The sequence below is a fragment of the Mirounga leonina genome, unplaced genomic scaffold, assembly GCF_011800145.1.
Source record: "Mirounga leonina isolate KUSES-001 unplaced genomic scaffold, KU_Mleo_1.0 Mir_94, whole genome shotgun sequence".
Lineage (NCBI taxonomy): Eukaryota > Metazoa > Chordata > Mammalia > Carnivora > Phocidae > Mirounga > Mirounga leonina.
Genome location: NW_023270855.1, coordinates 39,855,449 through 39,872,642, shown reverse-complemented (window position 1 = coordinate 39,872,642; position 17,194 = coordinate 39,855,449). Strand labels below are relative to the sequence as shown.

At 37.0% G+C, this 17,194-nt stretch overlaps 1 protein-coding gene across 1 annotated transcript in view; it reads left to right on the top strand.

Moving 5' to 3' along the window:
* The window catches only part of DOCK3 (dedicator of cytokinesis 3), a 477,354-nt gene that overhangs the window by 87,060 nt on the left and 373,100 nt on the right, over positions 1–17,194 (top strand). The gene's annotated exons all lie outside the window — the stretch shown is intronic.

Genomic DNA, 17,194 nt, shown 5'->3' with positions numbered 1-17,194 from the left:
ATAAATTTTAGAATAATCTTGAATATATGTAAAAGATCTTGCTAGGATTTTATCAGGATCATATTAATAAACGTGTATCAGTTTGGGGAAAACTGACATTATGCTGTGAGTCTTCAGGTTTCTATGCACATAAATCTTTATCAGTGTTTTTGACTTTTCCATATACAAGTTATGTACCTTTTTTGTTAGATTTACACCTAAATATATCCTATTTTTGAGAGATTATATATGGTATTGTATTTTTATTTTCATTGTGCATAGATTCATTGCTAGTATATAGAAATACAATTGATTTGTTTCTGTTTATTTGTATCCTGTGACCTTGTTGAACTCTTATTGGTTGCAGTATTTTTTTTTTTTAAAGCTTCCCTGGAGATTTTCTACATTGACAATCATGTCATTTGTAAATAGGGTCATTTTTATTTCTTCATTTCTGAACTGTATGCCTTTTGTTTCCTTTTTTAAATTAGTGCCTTATTGCACTGGCTAGAACTTCCAGCACTATGGTGAATATGAGTGGTGAAAGTGGACTTCTTTGCTTTATTCCTGATCTTAGGGGAAAGTGTTCTTTGTTTCACCATTAAGTATAATGCTTCTTTGTAGGTGCTTTTCCTCAAATTAGGAAGTTCTCCTCTGTTCCTAGTGTTGATTTTACTTAACTTTTTCATATTGAGGTATAGTTGACAAATAAGTTTTATATGTCTAATGTGTTCCATGTGATAATTTGATACATGTATACTTTGTGAAATTATTACCACATCCAGGTTAATGAAAACATCTGTTACCTCACATTTTTTTCTGGTAAAAATGCGTAAGATCTATTCTCCTAACAAGTTTCTAGTACATCCCAGTTTTATTAATAATAGTCAATATGCAACACATCAGAACCTCAGAGCTTATTCATTAGCTTATGTAAGTTTCTTTTTCAGCTTATAACTGAAAAGTTGTACCCTTTCACCACCATGTTTACAACCCCCCCCACACTCCCAGGCCCTGGTAGCAACCATTCTACTCTCTATATGAGTTTGATGTTTATTTACTTATTTATTTATAGATTCCATACACAAGTGAAATAGAGTATTTGTCTTTTTATGTCTGGCTAATATCACTTAGCATAATGTTCTCCCATTTTATGTATGTTGCAAATGGCAGGATTTCCTTCTTTCCATTGGCTGAATAATAATCCATGTGTGTGTATGTGTGTGTATCACATCATCTTTATCTGTTCATACATTGATAGACACTTAGGTTGTTTCCATGTCTTGGCTATTGTGAATAATGCTGTAATGAATGTGGGAGTGCAGCTATCTCTTTGAGACATGATTGAGTTTATAGTTAAGATTATATCTTCTATAAATATATATATATATATATCTAGAGTCGGATTCCTTGATCATATGGTAGTTCTATTTTTAATTTTTTGAGGAACCTAAATAGTGTTTTACATAATGGTTGTACCAGTTTATATGCCACCAGTAGTGTATAGGGTTTCCTTTCTCCACATCTTCACCAAGACTTATTTTTTGTTTTTTGGTAATAGCCATTCTAACAAATGTGAGGTGATATGTCATTGTTTTGGTTTGTATTTCCCTGATGATTAGTGATGTTGAACACCTTTTCATCTATCTTTTGGCCATTTTTATGTCTTTGGAGAATGTTTATTCAGTTCCTTTGTCCATTTTTAAGTCAGGTTGTTTTTTGCTTCTGAGTTGTAGGAGTTATAGGAGATGTCAGATATATGCTTTGCAGATACTTTTCTTTCATTCCATATGTTGCCTTTTCATTTTGTTGAGTTTCCTTTGTTGTATAGAGGCTTTTTAGTTTGATTTAATCCTAATTATCTATTTTAGGTTTTGTTGTCTATGCTTTTGGCGTTATATCCAAAAAATCATTGCCAAGACCAATGTCAGGTAGCATTTTCCTGTGTTTTCTTCTAGGATTTTTATGGTTTGGGGTCTTACATTTAAATCTTTAATCTGTTTTCAGTTGATTTTTGAGTATGGTGTAAGGGTGAATATTTATTCTTTTCCATGTGTATATTCAGTTATCTTAATTCTATTTATTAAAGAAACTATCATTTCCCCATTGTCTGTGCTTGGCACCTTTGTGATAAATTAATTGACCATGTATTTATGAGTTTATTTCTGGGGTCTCTATTCTGTTCCATAGATTTATATGTCCGTTTTCATGCCAGTGCCTTACTATTTTGATTACCATAGCTTTGTAATATAGTTTGAAGTCAGGAAGTGTGATGCCTCCAGCTTTGCTGTTCTTTCTCAAGATTGCTTTAGCTCTTCAGGGTCTTTTGTGGTTCCGATGAATTTTAGGATTGTTTCCTTTATTTTTGTGAAAAGTGCCATAGGAATTTTGGTAGGTGCTGCATTGAATCTGTAGATGGTTTTGTGTAGTATGGACATTTTAATGATAGTAATTCTTCTAATCCATGAACATGGGATATTTTTCCATTTATTTGTGTCTTCAAGTTATTTCGTGTCTTGCAGGTTTTGGTGTACAGATCTTTCACCTACTTGGTTAAATTAATCCTAAATATTTTTTTCTTTTTGATGGTATTGTAAAAAGATTGTTTTGTTAATTTCTGTATTAACAGTTCATTGTTAGTTTAAGAAATGTTCTTCCCTAATGACTTCCACAACCCCTAAAAATCTCCTCTAACCCTAACTCATTCCCCTCTCTGGACTATGAGCCCAATTAAGTAATCCAAACCCTATAATGTTCCTTCCTTCCTGTTTCTCAATAAAAGATCTTTATCTCTGAAAACAAAAGAAATAAAACCTATTTTTTATGTATTGATTTTGTGTCTTGCAACTTGAAGAGGTTTATCAGTTCTGAAAATTATTTGGTGGAGGCTTTATGGTTTTCTTTCTTTTTTTTTTTTTTTAAGATTCTATTTATTTATTAGAGAGCATGCACACGAGAGAGAGAGAGAGAGAAAGAGCAGGATCAGGGGGATAGGGGGAAGCAGACTCCCCGCCAAGCAGAGAACCTGATGTGGGGCTCGATCCCAGGACCTTGGGATCATGACCTGAGCGAAAGGCAGACGCTTAATGGATTGAGCCGCCCAGGCACCCCTGTGGTTTTCTGTATATAATATCATGTCGTATGCAAAGTAATTTTAACTTCTTCCTTTCCAATTTGGATATCTTTATTTCTTTTCTTGCCTAGTTGCTCTGGCTAAGACTTCTATTTGAATAAAGGGGTGAGAGTTGGTATCCTTGTTTTCTTACTGATCTTAGAGGTAAAGCTTTCATTGAGTATGATGGCCTTTATTATGTTGAAGTATATTCTATCTATACCTGATTTGTTGAGAGTTTTTATTATAAGCTGTTGAATTTTTTCAAATGTTTTTTCTACATTTATTGAGATGATCATATGATTTTATCCTTCATTCTGCTAATGTGTGTATCACACTGATTTTTTATGTTGAACTATCCTTGCATTTGATAGATAAATCCCACTTAATAACAGTGTATGATTCTTTTAATGTTCTATTGAATTTGGTTTGCTAGTATTTCATTGAGAACTTTTTTGCATCTGTGTTCCTCAGGATACTGGCCTTTTTCTTTTTTCTTTTCTTTTCTTTTCTTGTAGTCTCCTTGTCTGCCTTTGGAATCAAGGTAATGCTGACTTTGTAAAATGAGTTTCGAAGTGTTCCTTCTTCTTCAATTTTTTGGAAGACCCTGGGAATGATTTTTCTTTAAGTCGTTGGTAGAATCCATCAGTGAAACCATCTGTTTGTTGAGAGGTTTTAAATTTCTGATTTAATTTTCTAAGTCATAATTAGTTTGTTCAGATTTTCTACTATGATTCTGTCTCGTCAGGTATATGTTTCTAGGAATCTTTCCATTTCTTTTAGGTTAACCAATTTGTTGGTATGTAATTCTTCATAGTAGTCTCTTATGATCCTTTGTATTTTTATGGTATCAGTTGTAGTGTCTCCTCTTTCATTTTTTATTTTATTTATTTGATTCTCTTATTAGTCTGGCTAAAGGTTTTTCAATTTTCAATTTTGCTTATGTTTTCAAATAGCTAGGTCTTAATTTCATTGATATTTTCTATTGTTTTCTAGCATCTATTTCATTGATTTCTCTCTAATCTTTATATATCCTTCCTTCTGCTAATTTTGGACTTACCTCATTATTTTTATAGTTCCTTCAGGTACAAAGTTAGGTTGTTCTTTTGCGGTTTTTTTCTCATAGGCATTTATCACCATAAATTTCCATCTTAGAGCTGTTTTTTTCTGCATCCTATAAGTTTTGGTATGTTGTGTTTCCATTTCCATTTGTTTTGAGTTATTTTTTTAACTTCTCTTTTGATTCTTCTTTGGCCAATTGGTTGTTCAGGAATGTGTTAATTTCCACATGTTTGTGAATTTATAGCTTTCTTCCTGTTACTGATTTCTAGCTTCATATCATTTTGGTTAGAAAAGATAATTGGTATGATATCAGTTTTCTTGAGTTTTAGACTTGTTTTGTTGCCTAACATTTTATCTACCCTGAAAATAACCTGTGTGTGTTTGAAAAGAATGTGTATTATGTGTTTATTGGATGGCATATTCTCTATATGTCTGTCAGCTCCATTTGGTCTAAAGTATAATTTAAGCCTAATAATTTTTTATTAATTTTCTGGATCTATCCATTGTTGAAAGGGGGTATTGAAATCCCTTGCTGCTTTTTTTCTTTTTGTATTGTTGTCTATTTCTCCCTTCAGATGTGTTGTTATTTAATATATTTAGATGTTCTTGGTTTTGTTTTGTTTTGTTTTAGATTTTATTTATTTATTTGACACAGAGAGAGAGAGCACAAGCAGGCAGAGCAGCAGGCAGAGGGAGAGGCAGAAGCAGGCTCTCTGCTGAGCAGGGAGTGCAATGTGGGGCTCGATCCCAGGACCCTGGGCTCATGACCTGAGCCGAAGGCAGTTGCTTAACCAACTGAGCCACCCAGGCGCCCTAGATGTTCTGTTTTTTTGGGTGTGTATATGTTTCCAATTGTTTTATCCTTATGATGAATTAACCCCTTTGTCATTATATAATCATCTTCCTTGACTCTTGTTTGTGACTTGAAATCTAATTTGTAATGATGTAAGTATAGCTAACTTGGCTCTCTTTTGCTTTACATTTGCAGGGAATGTATGTTATTTCTTTCCTTGAGTCCAAGTTTATCCTTAAAGGTGTAATACGTAGATTGTGTCCCTTGATGGTATCCCATAATTCACATAGAATTTCTCTACTCTTTTTCATTCATTTTTCTTTGTTCTCTTCTGGCTAGATAATGTCAAAGTTCCTGTCTTTAATCTCGCTGATTCTTTCTTCTGCTGATCAAGTCTGCTTTTGGTACTCTATTTTACATTTTTCATTTAATTCATTGTAATCTTCAACTCCAGTGAGTTTCTTGTAGACAGCATGCAGTTGGGTTATATTTTTTAGTTCATTCAGCAACTATATGCCTTTTGGTTGGAGAATTTAACCTATTTACATTTAATTATTAGTAGGTGAGGACTTACTGATATTATCTTGTTAATTGTTTTCTGGTTCTTTTTTAGTTCCTTTGTCTTTTCCTTTTTCTCTTGTGTTCATTTGTGAATTGATGATTTTCCAAAATGGTATGGTTTGATTTCCTTCTCTTTACCTTTTGAGTATCTGTTGTAGGTTTTTTTTTTTTTTTTTTTTTGTGGTTGCCGTGAGGCTTACATAACACCTTTTAACAGTCTGTTTTGTGCTGATAATATTTGGATTTCGATCCCATATAAAAGTTATACCCTTTCACTCCTACCCACATTTTATATTTTTGATGTTGCAGTTTACATCTTCTTCTATTGTATGTTCATTAAGAAATTATTGTAGCTGTAGTTATTTTTAATACTTTTGTTCTTCACTGTTTACTAGAATCAACTGATTAATATGCTGCCATATTACAGTTTTGGAGAAGTCAGAAGTTAAGTATAAACTTACCTTTATGAGTGTTTTATATTTTTATTATATGTTTTTTATGTTACTAATTAGTGTCTTTTCATTTTAGCATGAAGAACTTCTTTCAGCATTTCTTATAAGGCATGTTTAGTTGTGATGAACTCTCTCAGCTTTTGTTTGTCCTGGAAACTTTTTATCTCTTTATTTTTGAAGGACATCTTTGCCAGGTGAAGTATTCTTAGTTGGCAATTTTTTTCTTTCAGTACTTTGAATGTATCATCCCACTCTCTCCTGGCCTGCAAGGTTTCTGCTGAATTCTGCTGATAGCCTTATGGGGGTTACCTTGTAAGTTACAAACTTTTTTTCTCTTGTTGCTTTTGAAATTCTCTTTGTCTTTGATTTTAGTCAGTTTCATTATAATTTGTCTTTGAAGTGATCTTTTCGGTTGAATGTTTTTGGGGACCTGGCTTCATGAACTTGAATATTCACATCTCTTCCCAGATTTGGGAACTTCTCAGCCATTATTTCTTTAAATCAGATTCCTGTCCCTTTTTTTCTCCTTCCTCCTTCTGGAACTGCAGTAATATGTAGATTGTGTCCCTTGATGGTATCCCATAATTCACATAGAATTTCTCTACTCTTTTTCATTCATTTTTCTTTGTTCTCTTCTGGCTAGATAATGTCAAAGTTCCTGTCTTTAATCTCGCTGATTCTTTCTTCTGCTGATCAAGTCTGCTTTTGGTACTCTATTTTACATTTCTCATTTAATTCATTGTAATCTTCAGCTCCAGAATTTGTTTTCTTTTTATGATTTCTATGTATGTATTAAACTTCTCATTTTGTTTGTGTATTGTTTTCCTGATTTTGTTTAATAGTCTTTCTGGGTTTTCTTATAACTCCTGGAGCTTTTTAAAAACAACTACTTTGAATCATTTATTGGGCAAATCACAGATCTGTTTCTTTGGGCTTGGTTACTAGAAAAAAATGTATTCCTTTGGTGGTATCACAGTTCCTTTATTTTTCATGTTCTTGAAATCTTGCATTGTTTTTTTGCATTTGAAGAAGCAATCACTTCCTCCATTTTTACTTACTGTTTTTGGTAGAGGAATAACTTATGTCAGCCATGTTGGGTATTCTGAGGTTATCTTAGACCTTTCCTTTGGATGCACCTGCTCCACACTTCTTGTTCCTTTTTGGAATGGAATCCTTATGATTTTATGCTTTCTCTCAATCCCACAAAATCAGTCCAGTTGCTAACAGTCTCTTGTTTGCTTTACCTAAAGCAGTGCTGAATGCTCAAGTTTCTGTGCTTTCTCCCAGTCCCAGAGTTGGGTGGCTTTCTGCATGTGCTCAGTAACCATCTGCAAAGGGTTATATTTGTCACTGCACAAGGAGCTGGCCATGGAGTTGAGGAGTAGCTGGGGAGGTGTGCAGTTTGTTGGGGGTGCCTGTGGGCCAGTTGGGAAGATTTGCAGGTGAGGTGTCCCCATTGGCTCATGGACAGGCTTCTTGATGGAGTCCGTAAAGTGATTAGTAGGATCTTTGATGTCTTTTGAGAGTCCTGGTTGCTCTCCTTCTATCCCCTTCTTACCCTCCAGTTGTGTAGTACACCTCAGTATTCTGGATGAGGTGAGAAAGAAGTGGGCCTCTTCAGCAGCATCCTACAAAGCTGGGGAAAGCCTGGTGTTCAGATGCTCTCACTCTCCACCATGGGAGAAATCACAGGTCAAGGAGGTCTCTCTTGGCACTGAGCTGGGCTGCCTTGTGGAAGGAATAATGCAGGTAAAGTAAAATTGTTCTTCTTACCCTCTTCAGTGCATCCAGTCTCAGATTTTTTTTTTTCCTCCAACATTGTGCTGGAATTTTTCCACTGGATTCCTGAACTTCCACAAGGTCATTCTTGTCTGTGGTTGATTGTTAACATCAGTTTTCTTTGGTGGGGAAAATGGTACAAAACTCCTACTCTTCCATTTTGCTTATGTTACCTCTCTGTGATTTTGTTGATTTTTTCCCCCCGAGAGTCTTATTTTAGTCATGAATTGGTGTTGAAGTTTGTCATATGCGTGAATACGATATGGTTTTTTGTCATTAGATTTAATATGGTATATTACATTGATTCATTTTTGAATTTGAAATGTCTTGCATCCTAAAATAAACCTCATGGTGCATAAATCTTATATATTGCTGAATTCTACTTGATAACATTTTGTTAAGGATTTTTACATCTATATTCATGAGGGATATTAGTCTATAGTTTTCTTTTTTTATACTATCTTTGATTTTCATATCAGAGTAATACTGGTTTCATAACGTGAATTGAGAAATGTTTTTTTCCTCTTATTTTATGGTAGTGATTGTGTAGTAGTAGTGTTCATTCTTCAATCATTTGATAGAATGAAGCAGTGAAGACATCTGGGTCTGAAGATTTTTTTTCTTAGGAGTTTTAAAATACGAATTCAATTTCCTTAATGGTCATAGGGCTATTCAAGCTATTCAAATTATAGTTGAACCTTGAATAACATGGGTTTGACCTGCGTGGGTCCACTTCTGTGCAGATTTGTGATACATAGAATTTATTTTCTCTTCCTTATGATTTTTGAAATACATTTTCTCTAACTTTACTTTATTGTAAGAATAGACTATATAATACATATAACATTAAATATAGGTGTTAATTGACTGTTTATGTTATCAGTAAGGTTTCTGGTCAACAGTAGGCTATTAGTAGTTAAGTTTTTGAGAATTCAGAAGTTAATCATGGATTTTTGACTCTATGGGGGGATTGGTACCCCTAGCCCTGTACTGTTCCAAGAATCAACTGTATGCGTTTTGTATTGGCTGAGTTATGGTAGTTTGTATTTTATTTTATTTGTTTTTAAATTAAATTTTATTTTATTATGTTATGTTAGTCACCATACAATACATCATTAGTTTTTGATGTACTGATGTACTGATCCATGATTCATTGTTTTCGTATACCAGCCAGTGCTCCATGCAGTACGTGCCCTCCTTAATACCCATCACTGGGCTATGGAACTGGTCAGTTTCATGTATGTCATCTATTTATTTGGATACAGCTTTTGAAATATTCCTTTAATATCCTTTTAATGAATGTGTAATATCCTGTTTCATTCCTGATATTGATAACTTGTGTCTTATCTGTTTTTTCCTTTGTTAGTCTTGGTAGAAATTAGTCAATTTTTTTTTTTTTAGTTTTTATTTTTATTTTATTATGTTAGTCACCATACAATACATCATTAGTTTTTGATGTAGTGATCCACGATCCATTGTTTTCGTATAACACCAAGTGCTCCATGCAGTACGTGCCCTCCTTAATACCCATCACCAGGCTAGCCAATCCCCCCTCCCCCCTCCACTCTAGAACCCTGTTTGTTTCTCAGGTCCATAGTCTCTCATGGTTCATCTCTCCCTCCAATCCTCCCCCCCATTTTTCCCTTCCTTCTCCTAATGTCCTTCATGTTATTCCTCATGTTCCACAAGTAAGTGAAACCATATGATAATTGACTTTCTCTGCTTGACTTATTTCGCTTAGCATAATCTCCTCCAGTCCCATCCATGTTGATGTAAAAGTTGGGTATTCATCTTTTCTGATGGCTGAGTAATATTCCATTGTATATATGGACCACATCTTCTTTATCCATTCATCTGTTGAAGGGCATGTCGGCTCTTTCCACAGTTTGGCTATTGCGGACACTGCTGCTATGAACATTGGGGTGCATATGGCCCTTCTTTTCACTACATCTGTGTCTTTAGGGTAAATACCCAGTAGTGCAATTGCTGGGTAATAGGGTAGCTCTATTTTTAAATTTTTGAGGCACCTCCACACTGTTTTCCAAAGTGGCTGTACCAACTTGCATTCCCACCAACAGTGTAAGAGGGTTCCCCTTTCTCCACAACCTCTCCAACATTTGTTGTTTCTTTCCCTGTCCATTTTGGCCATTCTAACTGGTGTAAGGTGGTATCTCAGTGTGGTTTTGATTTGGATTTCCCTGATGGCTAAAAATGATGAACATTTTTTCATGTGTCTCTTAGCCATTTGTATGTCTTCAGAAAAGTGTCTTTTCATATCTTCTGCCCACTGTTTGACTTGATTATTTGTTTTTTTGGGTGTTGAGTTTGAGAAGTTCTTTATACATCTTGGATACCAGCCCTTTATCTGTAGTGTCATTTGCAAATATCTTCTCCCGTTCTGTGTGTTGTCTCTTTGTTTTGTTGACTGTTTCCTTTGCTGTGCAGAAGCTTTTTATCTTGATGAAGTTCCAAAAGTTCATTTTTGCTTTTGTTTCACTAGCTTTTGGAAATTTATCTTGAATGAAGTTGCTGTCGCCAATGTCAAAGAGGTTACTGCCTTTGTTCTCCTCTAGGATTTTGATGGATTCCTGTCTCACATTGAGGTCTTTCATCCACTTTGAGTTTATCTTTGTGAGTGGTGTTAGAGAATGGTCGAGTTTCATTCTTCTGCATGTGACTGTCCAATTTTCCCAGCACCATTTATTGAAGAGACTGTCTTTTTTCCATTGCATATTTTTTCCTGCTTTGTCAAAGATTATTTGACCGTAGAGTTGAGGGTCCATATGTGGGTTCTCTGTTCTGTTCCATTGGTCTGTATGTCTGTTTTTGTGCCAGTACCATGCTGTCTTGGTGATCATTGATTTGTAATATAGCTTGAAATCAGGCAACGTGATGCCCCCAGCTTTGTTTTTCTTTTTCAACATCTCCTTGGCGATTCGGGGTCTTTTCTGATTCCATACAAATTTTAGTATTGTTTGTTCCAGCACTTTGAAAAATGTCATTGGAATTTTGATCGGGATGGCATTGAAGGTATAGATTGCTCTGGGTAGCATAGACATTTTAACAATGTTTATTCTTCTGATCCATGAGCATGGAATATTTTTCCATCTTTTTGTGTCTTCTTCAATTTCTTTCATGAGTTTTTGTAGTTCCTAGAGTATAGATCCTTTACCTCTTTGGTTAGGTTTATTCTGAGGTATCTTACGGTTTTTGGTGCTATTGTAAATGGAATCGTTTCTTTAACTTCTCTTTCTACAGTTGCGTTGTTATTGTATAAGAAAGCAACTGATTTCTGTGCATTGATTTTGTATCCTGCCACATTATGAATTGCTGGATGAGTTCTAATAATTTGGGGGTGGAGTCTTTTGGGTTTTCCACATAAAGTATCATGTCGTCTGTGAAAAGAGAGAGTTTGACTTTTTCTTTGCCAATTTGAATACCTTTTATTTCTTTTTGTTGTCTGATTGCTGTTGCTAGGACTTCTGGTACTATGTTGAACAACAGTGGTGAGAGTGGGCACCCTTGATGTGTTCCTGATCTTAAGGGAAAGGCTCTCAGCTTTTCCCCATTGATGATATTCGCTGTGTGTTTTTCATAGATGGATTTTCCGAGCTTGAGTAATGTTCCCTCTATCCCTATACTCTAGAGAGTTTTAATCAGGAAAGGATGTTGTATTTTCTCAAATGCTTTTTCTGCATCAATTGAGAGGACCATATGGTTCTTCTCCCTCCACTTATTAATGTGTTCTATCACATTGATTGATTTGCGAATGTTGAACCACCCTTGCATCCCGGGGATAAATCCCACTTGGTCGTGGTGGATGATCCTTTTAAAATCATATTAGCTAGGATTTTGTTGAGGGTTTTGGAATCCATATTCATCAGGGATATCGGTCTGAAATTCTCCTTTTTGATGGGGTCTTTACCTGGTTTGGGGATTAAGGTAATGCTGGCCTCATAGGATGAGTTTGGAAGTTTTCCTTCTGTTTCTATTTTTTGAAACAGCTTCAGTAGAATAGGTATTATTTCTTCTTTGAATGTTTGGTAGAATTCCCCAGGGAATCCATCAGGCCCTGGATTCTTGGTTTTTGGGAGGTTTTTGATCACTGCTTCAATGTCGTTACTGGTTATTGGCCTATTCAGGTTGTCAGTTTCTTCCTGTTTCAGTCTTGGCAGCTTATAGGTTTCCAGGAAGGCCTCCATTTCATCCAGATTGCTCAGTTTATTGGCATACAGTTGTTGATAATAATTTCTAATAATTGTTTCTATTTCCTTGGTGTTAATCGTGATCTCTCCCCTTTCATTCATAATTTTATTAATTAGGGTCCTTCTCTTTTTTTTTTGGATAAGTCTGGCCAGTGGTTTATGAATCTTATTAATTCTCTCAAAGAACCAACTTCTAGTTTTGTTGATCTGATCTACTGTGTTTCTGGTTTCTAATTCATTGATTTCTGCTCTAATTTTAATTATTTCTCTTCTAATGCGTGGCTTAGGCGTCGTTTGTTGCTTTTTCTCTAGTTCTTTAAGGTGTAGAGTTAATTGGTGAATTAGGGATTTTTCTATTTTTTTGAGTGAGGCTTGGATGGCTATATATTTTCCCCTTAGGACTGCCTTTGCAGTATCCCATAGGTTTTGGACTGATGTGTTTTCGTTCTCATTGATTTCCATGAATTGTTTAAGTTCTTCTTTGATTTCTTGGTTGACCCAAACATTCTTGAGCAGAGTGGTCTTTAGCTTCCAAGTGTTTGAATTTCTGCCGAATTTTTCTTGTGATTGAGTTCCAGTGAGCATTGTGGTCTGAGAATATGCAGGGAATAATCTCAGTCTTTTGGTATCGGTTGAGACCTGATTTGTGACCCAGTATATGGTCTATTCTGGAGAAAGTTCCCTGTGCGCTCGAGAAGAATGAGTATTCTGTTGTTTTAGGGTGGAATGTTCTGTAAATATCTATGAGGTCCATCTGGTCCAGGGTATCATTCAAAGCTCTTGTTTCCTTGTTGATTTTCTGCTTAGATGATCTGTCCATTGCTGAGAGTGGAGTCTTGAGGTCTCCTACAATTAACGTATTGTTATCAATATGACTCTTTATTTTGGTTAACAGTTGGCTTATGTAGATGGCTGCTCCCATGTTGGGGGCATAGATATTTACAATTGTTAGATCTTCTTGTTGGATAGACCCTTTAAGAATGATATAGTGTCCTTCTGTGTCTCTTATTACAGACTTTAGTTTAAAATCTAATTTGTCTGATATAAGAATTGCTACCCCAGCTTTCTTTTGAGGTCCGCTGGCATGGAAGATGGATCTCCATCCCTTCACTTTCAGTCTGGATGTATCTTTAGGTTCAAAATGAGTCTCTTGTAGACAGCATATGGATGGGTCCTGTCTTTCTATCCAATCTGCAACCCTGTGCCATTTTATGGGAGCGTTTAGGCCATTCACGTTGAGAGTGATTGTTGAAAGATATGAATTAATTGTCATCATGTTGCCTGAGAAGACGTTGTTTTTATAGATTGTCCCTGTAAATGTCTGTTGTAGATCACTCTTGGGTCTTTCTCCTTTTATAGAACCCCCCTTAATATTTCTTGCAGGGCCGGCTTAGTGGTCACATATTCTTTCAGCTTCTGCCGGTCGTGGAAGCTCTGCATCTCTCCATCCATTCTAAATGAAAGCCTTGCCGGATAAAGTATTCTTGGCTGCATGTTCTTCTCATTTAGTACCCTGAATATGTCTTGCCAGGCCTTTCTGGCTTGCCAGGTCTCTCTGGATAGGTCTGAAGTTATTCTGTTGTTCCTCCCTCTGTACGTAAGGAATCTCTTCCCCCTAACTGCCCTTAGGATGGTTTCCTTGGTTGTAAGATTTGCAAGTTTTACAATTACATGCCGGGGTGGTTGGCCTGTTTTCCTTGATCTTGGGATGGGTCCTCTCTGCCTCCAGGACTCGAATGTTTGTTTCATTCTCCAGATTAGGGAAGTTCTTAGCTACCATTTTCTCAAATACATCTTCTAGCCCTCTCTCTCTCTCTCTTCACTCCCTCCGGGATTCCAATTATTCTGACATTGGAATGCCTCATGGTGTCACTTATTTCTCTGATTCTATTTTCATGGATTCTGAGTTGTTTTTCCCTGATCTCTTCTTTTCCCTTTTTATCTATTTTATTCTCTTCTAGATTGCTTATTCTCTCTTCTGTCTCAGTTACCCTAGCTGTTAGATGATCTAGATTGGATTGGATCTCATTGATAGCATTTTTAAGTTCTGCCAATTCCCCTTTTATTTCTGCCCTTAGAGACTCTATGTTGCCATTAATTGATTTCTCCGTTCTAGCCATTGTCTTCACAATTGCTAGCCTGAATTCCATCTCCGACATCTTGGTTATGTCTGCATCCATTTGTAAATCTGCAGCATAAGTCATAATCTCTGATTCTTTTCTGTTTTGGGGGCTCCTCCTCCTAGTCTTTCTGTTGATGGGTGTTTGAGGGAATATATAGAGTCCAAATTATTGACCAGAACCCAAGCAAGTTGCACCTGTTTTCTTGGGACCTTAGGGTTGCTGGCCTCTTTTTTTCCCAGCCTGTCTTCTGCGGGAGGGGCCTGCCGTGCTGTTTCTAAGGCAACCCTGTTTGGGCGGAGTTGCCCTGCGCCCCTGTGGCAGGGGATGGGCTCAGTGGGAATCAGTCTTTGGGGCTTTTGTTCTCTGGCGCCTTTCCCTGGTGGCTTTCCACATCTCTTCCACGAGTCGGAGCAGAAGAGACTGTTTCCAACCCTCTCCCTCAGAGCAGAGAGACCACAGTCTGTTCTTCAGTGAGCTCTCCAGGCCACACCATCTCCGTTTCTGTCCGTGTTGCTATAAACTGCATCGTCCTGGGTTTTGGGCCCCTCCGCAGCGCTCCCAGTCCTGCCTCCAGGTCGGGGCACGTCTCTGCCCTTTGTGTTTCTAAAACCGCCAGCCGTTCCCAATTTGCGAGCGCGACTCTGCCGCTTGGGGTTTCCACCCCCAGGGGTTGCAGTTCACCGGCGGGACCCCAGCACACCGGGTTTCCGTCTCAGAGGCTGCAGTTCGCCTGCACGTGACCCTCACTCCGGTTTCTTTCCAGGGAGGCTGCGGTTTGCGTGCGCGCGACCCCGCCGGTCTGGTTTTCCACCCCAGGAGCTGCCCTAAAGTTCTTTCCCGATGCTACCAGCCTGTGAGTCTGTGCCCTGACCGCAGCACACAAGGCTGTCACTCACCAGCGGTGTAGTTTCCCCATGTCCAGGTACCCTCCCGCCGCCGTTTATCCTCCGATATCTGCCCGCAGGATCACGGCTCTCCGCTTCGTACCTCAAAACCAACTGCCTGGGATATTCTGTTTATAGAGATCCAGATCTTCTTACATCTCAGGCTGGTTTCGTGGGTGCTCAGAGTGGTCTGGTAGTTATCCAGCTCAATTCCAGGGACCAGTTGAAATAGGGTCCCCTACTCCTCCGCCATCTTTCCCCTTTCAGTTCTGTTTTTTAAAAAAAGATTTTATTTATTTGACAGAGAGAGAACACAAGCAGGGGAGTGGCAGAGGGAGATGGAGAGGCAGACTCCCCGCTGAGCAGGGAGCCTGACTTGGGGCTCCATCCCAGGACCCTGAGATTATGACCTGAGCTGAAGGCAGACACTTAACTGACTGAGACACCCAGGCACCCCTAATCAGTTCTATTGATCTTTCCAAAGACGAGCTTTATATTTTCTCTATTGTTTTTCTTGTTTTAAATTTTGTTGATTTCTACTCTTTTTGTTCTTTCTGCTTGCTTTGGTTTTATTTTGCTCTTCTAATTTCTTGAAGAGAGAGCTTAGATTATTGATTTGCAATTTCCCTTTTTATTTTATTTTTAAAGTTTAAAAAAAAATTATTTATTTTTTTAAGTAGGCTCCATGACGAACATGGGGCTTGAACTCACAACCCTAAGATCAAGAGTCGCATGCTCTATTGACTGAGCCAGGTGGCCCATGCAGTTTTCCTTTTTAATAACATATGCATCTGTCTTTCTCTGACTGGCTTATTTCACTTAGCATAATACACTCTAGTTCCATCCATGTTGTTGTAAATGACAAGATTTCATTCTTTTTGATGGCTGAGTAATATGCCATTATATATATATACATATACCACATCTTTTTTTTTTTTCAAGATTTTATTAGAGAATGTTTGTGCGTGCATACGAGGGGGGGAAGGGAAGGGTCATTTGGGAAGGGGAGGGACAAGCAGACTCCATACTGAGTATGGAGTCGACGCAGGGCTTAATCTCACAACCCTGAGATTATGACCTGAGCCAAAACCAAGAGTCGGATGCTTAAGCTTAACCAACTGAGCTACCCAAGTGCCCTCACATATTTATCTGTTTCTAGCTGATGAACATTTGGGCTCTTTCCCTAATTTGGCTATTGTTGATAATGCTGCATAAACATTAGGGTGTATGTATCCCTTTGAATCAGTAGTTTTGTATCCTTTGGGTAATTACCTAGTTAGTGCAACTACTGGATCGTAGGGTAGTTCTATTTTTAACTTTTTGAGGAACTTCCATACTGTTTTGCAGAGTGGCCGCACCAGTTTGCATTCCCAAAAACAGTGTAAGAGGATTCCCCTTTCTCCATATCCTTGCCAACATCTGTTGTTTCCTGTGTTGTTAATTTTAGCCATTCTGACTCATATGTGGAATTTAAGAAGCAAAACTGATGAACATAGGGTAAAGGAAAAAAAAACAGTGATGCAAACCATAAGAGACTTGTAACTATAGAGAACAAACTGAGGGTTGATGAGGGGAGGTAGGCAGGGGATGGGCTAAATGGTTGATGGATATCAAGGAGGGGTGATGAGCACTGAGTGTTATATGTAAGTGAGGAATCACTAAATTACTCTTCTGAAACCAATATTACACTATATGTTAACTAACTAGAATTTAAATAAAGACTTGAAACAATAAAAAATAATATATGCATTTAATGCCAGTAATTTCCCTTTCAGCATTTCTTTATCTGTGTCCTCGAATTTTGATATATTGTTTTGTCATTTTAATTCAGTTCAGTGTAATTTTTTTATTTACTCTGAAAAGTCCTCTTTGATGCATGGATTATTTAGAAATATGTTGTTTTATATCCAAGCATTTGCAGATTTTTCTTATGTTATTTTTATGTGATTGATTTCCAGTTCGATTTCACTGTGGTTAAGAGAACATTCTGTTTATGATTTTGATTGTTTTAAATTTGTTGACATTTGTGGTTTTGCCCAGGATATGATTTATCTTGGTATATGTCCTGTGGGCACTTGAAAAGAATGTATATCTGCTTTTGTTGAGTGGAGTGTTCTGTATTCATAGAACTAGATCACTAGATCCTATTGGTCGATGGTGGTGTTGAGTTCTTTATCATTGCTCTTTTTCTATTTAGTTGTTCTGTAAGTTTCTAATTGTGAATTTATTTTTATTTGTCTTTTT